Below are 12,067 nucleotides of genomic sequence, written 5' to 3'. Positions count from 1 at the left end.
GCTAGTTGCTGGTTTTAGGACTGTGTTTGTGTCCTTTGTTTTTTACTCCTTGACCTTTCCTTGAAAATGAGATAATTTCAATGATAATACTTTCTTTTTTTTTTTTTTTTTTCCCTCCCTTTGGGGACAAATTTAGTTGTCATAAGCACATGGAAAAACTGTCTTCTTATAAACTTTTGCTTCTGAGATCCTGGCAAAGCCTGACTCTTTGTTTGTATTGGATATATTGGATCACTATTCCCATAATTCAACAGTTTGTGTAAAATAAATATCTCTTTATCTAAAATATTTTAATTTGCTGCATACACTGATACATGCAATATACTTCCTAATATACTGGATGTGCTAATAGTCTGCTAATGTATGCCTTACTAAGCTTACTAGCCTTACTAGACTAAGTTCATTAGACTCTTATTTGGACTTAATACAGGAATGTTAGAACAAAGGAAAAGTCTTTGTTCTTTATTTAAAGACAAGGTAAAGCTGTAAATCATTTAAGGAAAACTTTTAATATGTTAGAAAGAGTCTTGCAAGAGCAAGCATATGACTTGATGGAGTGCTTTTTTTTTTCTGATTATAAAGTTACCTATGGATCACAGAATCATAGAATCATGGAACAGCTTGAATTGGAAGGGATCTTAAAGATCATCTAGTTCCACCCCCCCCTGCCATGGGCAGGGATGCCATCCACTAAATCAGGTTGCCCAGGGCTTCAAACAACCTGGCCTTGAACACCTCCAGGGATGGAGCACCCACAACCTCTCTGGGCAACCTGTTCCAGTGACTCACCACCCTATGAGTGAAGAATTTCCTTCTAACATCCAAGGTAAATCTTCCCTTCTTTAGTTTAAAACCATTTCCACTTGTCCTGACATCATCTGCCTGAGCAAAATGTTGCTCTCCATCTTTTTTATAAGGACTGAAAAGATGCAATGATATCTTCCTGGAGCCTTCTGTTTCTCAGGGTGAACATCCCTAGCTCTCACAGCCTTTCTTCATAGGAGAGGTTCTCTAGCCCTCTGATCATCTTTGTGGTATTATTTGCTTTCTCAGGGGCAAAATATTGATGACCTTGGTAAATATATTCTGTGTCATAGTTTAATAAAGTCTTATAATATAGTTCTAGCCATGGTTAGTTCTACTATATATATGTATAGTATTTTCTGTGGACCAGATAGAAATAAACTAGTTTTTGTTGTTACTTCTTCACTTGATTTCACTTTATTTATATATTGCCTAACAAAAAACTCAAACAAACATTGAAACATTGGTGTTGGGTTTGTTTTGTTTGTTTTCTTGTTTATTTATTTATTTTCAGATCTGAAGTAGAGAAAGTCTCCATTTCTTCTTTGATGGAATAGATAGATTGGTAAAAACAGACTTCTGTTTGTGTGAGATCTTCCCTGACATACTTAAGCAGGCGAAACAGATCATTGTCAGTTGTCACAGGATTTGCATGAAAAACAGCTAGGCTAGGGTTGTAGAAAACTAGTTAATGTACTGGTGAGCACTATTTAACAGCAACTTCTTGGTTGTCATGTGTGACCATGGCTTGTGGAAAATGTATTCTCTTGATGTATTTTCTTGTATTTTGTAAAAACTGTATTCTCTTGCCCCACTCTGCTACAGCTTATGGCTGTAGTCCATTCAGAGATTTTACACACAATTGAGGCTGCAAAGGTTACTAAATTCTGACACACTTTTTCACAATAGGTTTCAAAACTATGAAACAAGGAACACGATGGCTCTGTCAGCTCAAAAGTGAACAGATTCCAAAGTGGTTTAATATAAGATTGAACCTACAGTTCAGACACACTTAAAAGAAAACTAGAACTGTGAGCTAAGTATCAATTCCTGTTATGGTCAAAAGGGATTTGGCTGCAATTCATTGGCTTCTAACGTCTTTTCAGATGTCTTTGGTATATGAGAAATAAGCATGAGGCTAGAAGATAATGACAGGCAATATATGGTAGAAAAATATCCTCTTTCATATGAGAAGCTGGAAATCAGGAGGGCAGCTGTTCTGCATCATAAATGGCTTCTGATGCCTATGTTGAGGGTACTGAATTATGCCTCTAGAATTTGATCTGAATAGTTTTCTGGGCTCCATCTGATTTATTCATTTATTTATTTTTTTGAACTGAATCTCATACCCACAACTTAATTCAGTTGCATGAACATCAAGAACAAAAATAATTTAATATGCCCCAAGCAGAAGTCTCCACCTAGGATAAGTAAGGTAAGAGACAGTTAAACATACACACAGATTTTGATGAAGATTTTCATGTTTCCTTGCAAGAATTCTAAGACATTTTTAATCCTAACATGAATAAGCTTACAAACAGCAAGGATTTGATATACCTTTATTTCACAAGAAGTGTTCCAGAAGCCAGGAACCAATTATATTGTTTCAGACATTGTCTCTGCACTGGCTGAATTGATGATGGTGTCCACTATATCAATTTGACCCAAAGGGCTTTTTTAGTCTCTTTAAGCTTCCCTTTAGCATACTACTCCTTTTTACCTGTATTAATCAGAAAGGAAGCCTAAAGTGACTTGGTCAAACTAGTCATCAACAATATACATATCTGCATCTAGTCCACATTTTTTCATCTTTCAATTCAATTCAACTATACTATCTTCAAGGAATTTTTTGTTTCTTCCGAAAATAGATACCTAATATAGGTCTCATGAATTTTTCAACGTAATTCTTTTTGTCTTTGTTAATGATAAAGGGAATCTAGACAAATAGCTGAAGTGCAGATGATCTTTACAACACAGACTTCTAAAGTTAGGTGAGATGAACATACTCGTTCTTTTTTTTTTTATTTATTATGATCAGTCTGACATAATACAAGGAATGTTTAGAGCTTCAAATTTGGAGCTTGCCACTTTGATATCACTGAATAGACACATCTATACAGAGAAGGAAATGAAATAAAGGAAAGAACATAGAGATTCTGAAAAACAAAACAAAACAAAACAAAACAAGTAAGACTTTGATCTACTCAACTTTTTTATTTATTTATTTATTTATTAAGGATTTATTATATGTTTCAAAAGGATTACTAAATTCTAAAGACTGGTGAAAGAGTCATTTGTGGGGCTGGGGTGGCAGCCAGTGACAACAGTAAAGACAGTATTCAAAGAAAAAATAGAGTCTGTGTAGTTAGGTATTTTCCATACATAGCATAAGATTTCTCTCTGAGCAGTTAATAATTTGCAATATACAGTTGGATACATATAAGTCCATGGGGCCCAAGGGTACTCAGGGAGCTGCATGATGTCATTGTGAGATCTTTCAATTATTTTTCAATGGTCTTGGAAATCTAGAGATGTCCTAGCCAACTGGAAGATGGCAAGTGTCATTCTAATTTTTAAGAAGGGCAAGAAAGAAGACCCTGGTAATAATTGCAGGCCTGTCAGGACACCTGAAGGACAATATGGTCATTGGTCATGGCCAATATGGGTTCGTGAGCTGAAGGTACTGCATAACAAACTTAATTTACTGTTATGACAAGGTCATCTAGTTGACCAAGGGAAACCAGCTGATGTCATTTTTTTTTTTTTTGATTTCAGAACAGCTTTTGATACTGCTCCTCACAGTATCCTTCTCTATAAAATGCACAGCATACAGCTAGATAAAAACTTAATACTACGGGTGAACAATTGGCTGACAGGTTAGGCTCAAAGGTTTATAGTATATGGGGTTACATCAGGCTGTCAGTCAGTCACTAATGGGGTTCCCGAGGACTCCGTTTTAGGACCAGTTCTCTTCAATGCTTTCATAGATGACTTGGATGTAAGTCTAGAAAGACTTTTGAGTAAGTTTGCAGATTATACCAAATTGGGAGGAGATGTTGACTCCCTTGAGGGTGGAGAGGCCTTGAAGAGAGATTTTGACAAATTAGAGAGCTGCGCAATCATCAACAATATGAAATTTAACAAGTGTGAATGCTGGATCCTGCATCTGGGAAGGTGCAATCCTGGCTGTATGTAGACTGTGGGAGCAGCCCTGCAGAAAGGGATTTGGGCATTTTGGTGGACAGCAATTTGAATATGAGTTAACAGTGTGTCCTGGCAGCCACGAGGGCTAACCGTATCCTGGGGTGCATCAAGCACAGCATTGCTAAGTCAAGTGATTTGCCTGCTCTTCTCTGCATCTCAAGTACTGTGTGCAGTTTTGGGCACAACAGTATAAGAAGGACAAAAAGTTATTAGAGCATGTCCAAAGGAGGGCTACAAAGATAGTGAAAAGTCTAGAGGGGGGGAAGTGTGAGGAGCAGCTGAAGTCACTTGGATTGTTCAGCCTAGAGAAGAGGAGACTGAAGGGAGATCTCATGGCAGCCCACAGCTTCCTCACGAGGGGGCATGAAGGGGCAGGTGCTGATCTGAAAAGAAAAATGAGTAATATTAAAAAGGACTTTGTATCCCTGGGAAGGTTTTTGAAGGATCGGGGGTGCAGGCAGTGCTCTCCTCTGTCCTCCCGCTGGGTGACAGGGACCCAGAAAGAAGAAGGAGAATGGGACAGGTGAACGACTGGCTGAGGGGGCGGTGTCTGGACCAAGGTTTTGGGTATTTTGATCTTGGACAGCGCTTTGAGAAGCTGGGTGTGTGGGCTGCTGACCGACTCCAACTCAGCAAGTGGGGCACAAGTGTGTTGGGGAGCAAGCTCTCTGGGCTGATTACCAGGGCTTTAAACTAGGTTTGACAGGGGAAGGGAGGGGAGTTAGAAGTGACTGAGAAGCTCTGGGGGAAGTTGTCACTGCTGTCACTGTTGAAGATAGTAGGGAAAAACCTCTGAGTTGTCCCATAGGATCATCTGAGGGCTTCTCAGAGAAAGTAATTATCCCAATACCCTGTCCGGAATCATCTTCTTGCATCCCTCCAGGGGTAACTGCGCCTGCTGCTTCCCTGAAGAGCCTGTATACCAATGCACGGAGTATAGGAAATAAACAGGATGAGCTCGAGATCTGTGTTTGGTCACAGGGCCAGGATCTCATCGCAATCACGGAGATGTGGTGGGACAGCTCGCAAGACTGAAACGCTGTCATGGAGGGCTATGTCCTTCTTAGGAAAGACAAGCTGGGGAAACACAGGGGAGGAGTTGTCCTTTATGTGAGGGAGCAATTAGAGTGTACCCAGCTCCACCTGGGGGAGGGTGAAGGACAAGGGGAGAGCTTGTGGGTGAGAATTAAGGGGTGGGATGGTATGGGGGACACTGTTGTGGGGGTGTACTCCAGGTCACCAGATCAGGAGGAGGAGGTCGACAAGGCCTTCTACAAACAGCTGGAAATGGCCTCATGATTCTGGGCGCTGGTTCTCATGGGGGACTTCAATTATCCAGACATCTGTTGGGTAAGCAACTCAGCCAGGCATGCGCAGTCCATACGGTTTCTAAAGTGTGTTAAAGATAATTTTCTGACACAGGTGATGGAGGGGCCGACGAGGAAAGGGGTGCTTCTGGACCTTGTTCTTACCAACAGGGATGGGCTTGTTAGGGATGTGAAGGTTGGGGGCAGCTTGGGATGCAGTGACCATGAGATGGCGGAGTTCAAGATGGAACTTGGTGGAAGAAGTAAGGCAAAAAGCAGGATTGCTACCCTGGATTTTCAGAGGGCCACCTTCAACCTCTTCCGGAACCTACTTGGGGGTATCTCATGAGCTACTTTGCTAGAATGCAAGGGTGCTTGTGAGAGCTGGGCAACATTTAAACAGCACGTCTTCCAGGCTCAGGATCGGTGCATCCCTAAGAGGAGGAAATTGGGGAAGGGGGCAGGAAACCTGCATGGATGAGCAAGGACCTCATCCACAAGATCAAAAGGAAGAGGAAGGTCTATGAAATGTGGAAAAAGGGCCTGTCCTCTTGGGAGGAGTGTAGAAGAGTTGTGAGGTCCTGCAGCAATGCGATGAGGAAGGCTAAAGCCCACCTAGAAATGAAGCTTGCAAAAGAGATAAAGGATAATAAGATTTTTTTTTTAAAAAAAGTATGTAAACAGTAAAAGGAAGACTAGGAATAATGTGGGTCCCTTGCTGAATGAGGGGGGTGTCCTGGTAATGGGAGACACTGAGAAGGCGAAGATACTGAATGCTTTCTTTGCTTCGGTCTTTGCTTCAAGGACCCCCCCCCCCAGGACTTCCGGACCCTGGAGGGAGGAGAAAGAGTCTGGGAAATGGAGAGGTCCCCTCTGGTTGACAAGGGAGTAGTTCGGGAGTGTCTGAGTGGGATCAATGCACACAAATCCATGGGCCCTGACAGGATGCATCCACGTGTGCTGAGGGAGTTAGCGAAGGTGATTGCCTTACCTCTCTCTATCATCTTTGAAAGGTCCTGGAGAATAAGGAGAGGTGCCTGAAGACTGGAGGATAGCCAATGTCACTCCAGCCTTCAAGAAGGGCAAGAAGGAGGATCCAGGAAACTACAGGCCAGTCACTCTCACCTCCGTCCTGGAAAGGTGGTGGAACAGCTTGTTCTGGATGCCATCTCCAAGCAATTGGAAGAGAAGAAGGTTATGAAGAGTAGTCAGCATGGATTCACCAAGGGGAAGTCGTGCTCGACCAACCTCGTTGCCTTCTATGATGGCATCACCAGCTGGGTAGATGGGGGGAGAGCAGTGGATGTCATCTACCTTGACTTTAGCAAGGCTTTTGATACTGTCTCCCACGACATCCTGCTAATAAAGCTGAGAAAGTGTAGGATAGATGAGTGGACAGTAAGGTGGGTTGAGAACTGGTTGACTGGCCGAGCTCAGAGGGTGGTGATCGGCGGCGCAGAGTCTGGCTGGAGACCTGTGACTAGTGGTGTTCCCCAGGGGTCGGCGCTGGGTCTGGTCCTGTTCTACATCTTCATCGACGACCTTGCTGAGGGAATAGTGTCTGCCCTCAGCAAGTACGCTGAAGACACGAAGCTGGGAGGAGTGGCTGACACGCCTGAAGGCTGTGCTGCCATTCAGTGAGACCTGGACAGGCTAGAGAGATGGGCAAGAAGAAACCATATGAAGTTTAATAAGAGCAAGTGTAGAGTCCTGCACCTGGGAAGGAAAAACCGCACGTATCAGTACAGGCTCTGGGGCGACCTTCTAGAGAGGAGCTCTGAGGAGAAGGACCTGGGGGTCCTGGTGGATGACAGGTTGACCGTGAGCCAGCAGTGTGCCCTGGTGGCCAAGAGGGCCAATGTCATCCTGGCATGCATTAAAAGGAGTGTGGCCAGCAGGTCAAGGGAGGTGATCCTCCCCCTCTACTCTGCCCTGGTCAGGCCTCACCTGGAGTACTGTGTCCAGTTCTGGGCTCCCTGGTACAAAAAAGACAGGGTTCTCCTGGAAAGAGTCCAGCAGAGGGCCAAAAAGATGATATAGGGCCTGGGGCACCTTCCCTATGAGGAAAGCCTGAGAGACCTAGGTCTGTTCAGCCTGGAGTAAAGAAGACTGAGAGGGGATCTTATCAATGTTTATAAATTTCTGAAGTGTGGGAGACAGAGGGATTTGGCCAACCTCTTTTCAGTGGTTTGTGGGGACAGGACAAGGGACAATGCCCACAAAATGGAGCACAGGAAGTTCTGCACCAACATGTGAAAGAACTTCTTCACAGTAAGGGTGATGGAGCAGTGGAACAGGCTGCCCAGGGAGGTTGTGGAGCCCCCTTCTCTGGATATATTCAAGGCCCGTCAGGACGCCTACCCGGGCAACCTTCTCTAGGGAACCTGGTTTGACAGGGGGGTTGGACCCGATGATCTTTCGAGGTCCCTTCCAACCCCTTTAATTCTGTGATTCTGTGATCTCTTCTCTCTGGTGACCAGTGATAGGATCTAAGGGAATGGCAAGAAGCTGCATCAGGGGAGGTTCAGGTTGGATATCAGGAAAAGGTTCTTCGTTGAGAGAGTTATGGGCTCTGGAACAGGCTCCCCAGTGAAGTGATCATGACAACGAGCCTGCCGTAGTTCAAGAAGCGTTTGGAAAACACTCTCAGGCACATGGTTTGATTTTTGGGTAGTCCCGTGTAGAGCCAGGAGTTGCACTGATCCTTGTGGATCCCTTCCAGCTTGGGATATTCTAAGATTCTATAATTCTATTACTATGGTTTAACCTAAAGGTGATAACCTTTCCAAGGGAAGATATATGAATACATTTATATGTAAATGCAAAAAGCGAAGGATGAAAATTTATTTATAGCTTAGATTTTTTAAATTTACCCCAAATAAGGCTATTTTAAAATCTATTTTAATAATGATAAGTGTCTTAAACTCCCAATTCCTGTTACATCAAAAGAGGGATGTATTTTCTTGTCTAGAATGAAATTATATCTAAAAGTTTAATCACACCTGGTTACTAGGATTTGGATAGTGTAAATCATCATGGGTCTGTGACATCAATGCCATTTTATACAGATATAAAAGTATTTTTTTTTTTGAGTTAAATACATTTTATTTCATTCAGAAAAGTATTTAAAATAAGTATTTAAACTAGGCTAGCTGGTGGATGAACAAACTGTAGAATAGTGGTGTAACATGGGTCAGGGCAGAAACAGCTGGGAGAGGCCAGTAGGAGAGGCCCTCACACTCTTCCATTCAGCAAGCAGTACATCTTGGATTCATCTCAAATCAGTTTCACTAATGGTGGCTATTGTGCTTCTAAGAATAAGGGATGGAGAAGGAGAAAAATCTTGAACATACAGTCTTCTGAATAATGCATTCTTTTTTTTTTTTTCTTTTCTTTATGCTTTAAAACAAATAATTAGTTTTGTTTTGTTTTGTTTGTTTTTTCCTTGTGGATCCTAAATGTTTGTTAATATTTGGGTAGTTGTATCCATTATCTCCCATACTGGGAGATTGCTAGAAAGCACCTCTGCAGAAAGGGATCTGTGTATGCTGGTTGACAGCAGGCTGCTCATGAGTCAGCAGTGTGCCTTGGCAACCAAGAGGGCAAAAGGAATTCAGAGATACATCAAACGTAGCATAGCCAGCAAGTCAAAAGAGGTAGTTCTCTTGCTATACTTAGATTTCATGTGGCCTCACTGTGAATACTGCATGCAGTTCTGGGTTCCACAGTATAAAAAAGATGTTAAGGAAATTATCAGAAAAGCAAGTCTTTATTTGATTTAGAACAAGTACAAATTTTGAAATGCCAGTTTTCAGTTAAATAAAAAGTAACGTCTTGCACATCTCCAGTGATATCTGTGTATGCGATGAAGGCTAAGTGAAGACATTTAAAAATGTGATTTTTGACAGTACAGCAAAGAGGATTTGAAACTAGTCTACTCTTTAAAGGCTTATTCATTATTACTGTCTACTGGATCATTTCTTCAGACATTTCAGGACTCAGACACTTATATAAAAGTGACTATTTAGTTTAAAGATAACTATCTACACCCGCACAAACAATTGCTATAGAAAATCTGGAAACTATACCCAATTAATATACACACTATTACCACTAATGAAAAAAGGAGATTTGGGAGAAACGCGTGAACAATTGAAAGAAACAGAGACAATGGAACTATTCTGAGTATATCCCTAATTCTGATCTTCAAGAAGAATTAGCATCTTTAAGTTTTGCAGCTGTGAAAAATAAAGGTGAGGTAAAACCACATTTACCTCTCAGATGAGTTCTCTGCATTGTAGGTCTTCTGGAAACACAGAATGAATTTTTCTTCGAGGAGGCAAATACACAAAATCCCGAGAATGCTTCAGAAGTGGATGTGGTTTTAAGTGAATGAAATACTAAACCATATCACAATTCCTATGAGAATAAATACTTCATTTCAAGGTAGAGTAATTCATAGAAAAATATCTCAAAGTTTTGCTACCAAGAAACTAAAACCCATCCACTGACAAGTTTCATTGGCCTCTTCTAAAAGTTACACACAAAACAAAAACAAACAAATAAACAAAACAGAAGCATAGAAACAAACGAAAACAATAATAACAACAAAAAACTGTAATGATATCCTAGTCAACTCTGGTCAACTTTCACTTAGATGATTTAATGTAGAAATATACCTTGGTACATGTCTTGGACTGTTCTTCTCATACACCTCTTTAATTAGACAGGGGTCTGCTCTCACTTTTTCATCTCTCCTTCATAATATGCATGCATGCCTGTTTACAAATAAATTATTTAGTGAACTAAATCATGTTTATTACTGTGTCCTTCAGCTACTTTCCCACTGGCACAGAATGCTTTTTTTTTTTTTTTTTTTTCCTAGTGTTACTGTGCTGTCATTTTACAACTGGCTGAAGCAAAGAGAGCTCTACCATTCTAATGAACTTATTAGACTAGGAGTCCCACAGGAAGTCTGATTTTTGTTTCAATGCCAAAACACATTATATTTAAACAATATCTTTCAGAAAGGGACAGATGAAATTTCATCCTTTACAATACAAGGTGAAACAAAGTTTCTGAAAAGGATTTCCACAGAATTGTTTTAGTCTTCCCAGTGTTGTTTGACCCCTCTGCCTGTAACCTCTTTTTAGATGGTTTCATCAGGTTAGACAAAGGCAGCTTCCAGAGCTGCCTGAGTTCCTCATCTTGCATCCTAAAGGCAGGAAGTCAGAACACTAATGTGTTTTGATTATATAAAGGAAACTGCCTTGCCTTCTGTTTCCATACATTTTTTATAAAGATATAACTTCTAGAGCATTTATTTTTCCCTATTTCCCTCTTGCTGCTTTCTGTCTTTTACCTCCTCTTCCTCTGTGTTTTCTTCCTTTTTCATCCTTTTATGTTCTTGCAATGTGTTTTAGAGATGCAGACTATCTAATTGTTTGAATTTCAAATATGGAGTCTTCCACTAAACAGTAATATTTAAGGTTCAGGATTTTATGAACATTTATTTATCAGAAAGAATAAATCCATTTTATATGTATTTGAAATATGTATACAAAAATTGATCTCTTATTTGAAATTCACAGTTAAGGCTACCCTGTATCTTTTACATTACTTACTAGGTCTCAAAGAAAAAAAAAAAAAAAAAAAGTTTATGTCTCTGAGGACCTAAACACCATTGTAGGTATCTCCATCTTGTACGATTTGGCCACTTTCAGACTCTGTTGAGATACCTCATTTTCTTATTTATTTTATTTTTTTTTCCTTTTTATCTTTTGCCAATTGTCTTGCTTGTTTTTTTTGTTTGTTTGTTTGTTTGTTTCACCCTTCTTGACTCTCTCTCTGTTTTCTGTTTAGCAACCTATGAACTATCCAGTAAAAATATCTTCAACATAATATTTAGGTTTTATGTTAAAGAAAAAAAAAATCCACAAGATTACCAAGAAACGGCCAGAAATATTTATATATGATTTATAGATGCATGTTAATAACTTGTAATCCTGTTTGATCTTAAAGAGAACAATGTGCCTGAAAATAAGATTAATTCATCTGTGAGAGGTCAGTGCAAGAGCTTCAAGAGCCTGGTCATTAAAATCATGCTAAACATGCCTCAAGGAAGTAATTATTGAGTTGTTATAAAACAAAAAACAATGAATAACAACTCTGTTTGACCACCAGCTGTTAAAATAAGAAAATTAAACTAATTTGATGAAAAGGGAATTTTTAGTTTTCACATGATATTTTGAAAACTCAGTTCTATTTACACCAGCAATAAAATGTAGCATGATCAGGATCAAGACAAAATAAGCTTAGTCAAAAAGGAGAGGATAAGTTTAAGATTAAGGCACTAGTCCAAGGAATATTTATGTACAGAAAAACAGTAAATGGTAAACAAATGTTTTCTTCTTGTTTCTGTTCTATTGCATCATAATGTTCTATTTCAGTGCTGAACACTTTTTGACCCAAATGAAAAAAAAATAATAAAATTAAATTAAACTAATATAACTGTTTGAGATGAAAGATATAAGGATATCATTTAGACATACTTTTCCAGTCTAACCAAAGTGTCTTTGAGTAGAATTTTCCAAAGATAGCAGTGTGTTTAGAAGTTCAGATATTATCACTTTGAATGGTGCCATGGGGAGGTCATGTCTATATATTCGCAGAATCACAAAGAAACACAGAATGGTTAAGGTTAGAAGAGACTTCTGGAGGTCCTCTGTTATGACACCCCTGATCAAGCAGGG

This window comes from Anser cygnoides, chromosome 1 (genome assembly GCF_040182565.1).
Source record: "Anser cygnoides isolate HZ-2024a breed goose chromosome 1, Taihu_goose_T2T_genome, whole genome shotgun sequence".
NCBI classification, from domain to species: domain Eukaryota; kingdom Metazoa; phylum Chordata; class Aves; order Anseriformes; family Anatidae; genus Anser; species Anser cygnoides.
This window is presented reverse-complemented; position numbering follows the sequence as displayed.